Genomic DNA, 2,075 nt, shown 5'->3' on the forward strand with positions numbered 1-2,075 from the left:
GGGCGGGGATCCCCTCCCCCAGCCCTGGCTTGGAAACGAGGCTGCCTGAAGAATGGAGCCGCCCGCGCCGCGCTCTGCCTCCTACACGGCTTCGCCCATCCCGGCTTTCGCCGCCGCCACAGCTGCAGCAAGAGGGGGGAATCCCTTCCCTCCCCAAGGCTTCCTCGGGCACTGCCGAAACCTGGACGTCCCCCCCCGACTTCTTTCTTTTCCCTTTTTTGTGGGGAGCGGCTCGCTCGCCGCCTACTTTCCCTTCCTGCTATTTCCTACGGACGCGGTCGGTTTCCACGCAAACGGAAAGGCGCACCCGCAGCCCCCGCCGGCCAGAAGGTCGTCCTCCTCCTCTTCGCTACGCGCGCGGGGACGGACACCCCGGCGCGCACACGCCGAGCGAGGCGGGCGGGCCAGCGGGCGGGAGGAGAGGCCCTTTTTTCGTCTGCGGGGCCGGCGGAGCGGGAAGGGGAAGCGGGGAGGAAGCGCGCCCGGGCACCGGAGGCGCCGGCCTCTCCACTCCGGCCTTTTTAATTCTGGCCATTTGCATTCGTGGACTTTCTTTGCGGGCGAAATGCCACTGCGTTCCTAGCTGCGCAAAGCAGTGGGCCAGAAGGAGCGAGCTGGACGGCCAGGGGTCCCCTCCGGGCCCGAAATGGGGGGATTGTGAGCTGAGGGTGCAGAGGGAAAAAAATGCAGGAAATCCGTCAGAGTTTGTTGGGTTTTAGGCCTGGTGGAATTGCACCCCCCACTTCTGCTGATAAAGAAGGGTGCCAAGTCTTGGGGAGAGTTTTCTCAGGGCAGTTTTGAAAAAGAGTGGGGAAGGAACGAGCGCAAAGGCTGTGTTTGCAAAAGGCAATGAGCCACAATGTGTTGACCCCATTTTCTCCTCCTCGTGCCAGCCAGTGGGTTGGGCTACTTTATAGGTCCCTATGTGGTGTGAACCCCAAAAATCTGAGTGACCCAGGCAAACTTTGATTCCAAGAAGGGTGGCAAATTGGTTTTATTTCCATGAATAACGATCTTGATGTTGATTTCTGATGTTGATTTTAATTGCCGCAATTTTATTGTGGTTGTCATTCTGTATTTCTTTAATGGTTCGAAACTGCCTTAAGTGGTTATACTGTATAAACAAAAAGGTGAGGCCTGAATTCAAGAATAAACAAAACATGGCAACATTGTCTTTACAACTCTCTTCATGTCTGATTATAGAGCTGAACCATATTAAATACAATTAAAAACTTGGGATGATGCAGTTACGATGTTACATAGCCTGGAAATGAAATGTCTCAAAACATGCACACACACACACACACTCACTTTCTCACACACACACACTTAGAGAACACCAAGACCTCAATATCTAACATTAGCAGTAAATGCTGCTTTTTCCTTGGTGGCATCTTTAACACAGGACAAACTTACTGTTGTTGAAGTAGGCTTGCTTATTACAGTATTGCAATGAGCTTCAACTTCAGGCTTTTTGGCATTTTAAAAGGTTTTATGCTGCTTATGTGATTTTTAATGTTTATTTGCATATATGTATACGTTGTAAGCCACCCAGAGCCTTCAGGAATGGGAGGCACATAGAATGGTGTAAAACAATAAGTGGGATGCGCCTTACTTTTAGTTGTTCAGTTTTTTAAAAAGCAGACATGAATCAATCACTGTTTCCATCTTTTCTGGAGCTTTGGGAATGATAACAGTAATATGCTTTTATATATATATATATATACATACATACACACGCACACATAATGTTCCCACTGAATGTTATGGCTGGAAGGCTAACTTACTCACATCAGCAAAGGCTAGATACAGAAGAAGTTTTTCTAGCTTGATGTGAAAAAGATGAGGTCTGATCCTTCAACCTCTTGCAAGACAAGCATATTTTATCACTAAGCTATAGATAGTTTGAGAGTAGAAGTGGAGATGTGTCCAATGCTGATCCCTTCCTGATCATCAATCAGTTAAAACGCCTGCAATGATTTAACTAAAACATTATTAACTCTGTTGAATATTTTACACACTACAACCCTGTGACCACTTTACAAAAAAGTGTGGGGGACAGACACAGTTGCTTG

The sequence above is a fragment of the Candoia aspera genome, chromosome 13 (genome assembly GCF_035149785.1).
Source record: "Candoia aspera isolate rCanAsp1 chromosome 13, rCanAsp1.hap2, whole genome shotgun sequence".
NCBI classification, from domain to species: Eukaryota; Metazoa; Chordata; class Lepidosauria; order Squamata; family Boidae; genus Candoia; species Candoia aspera.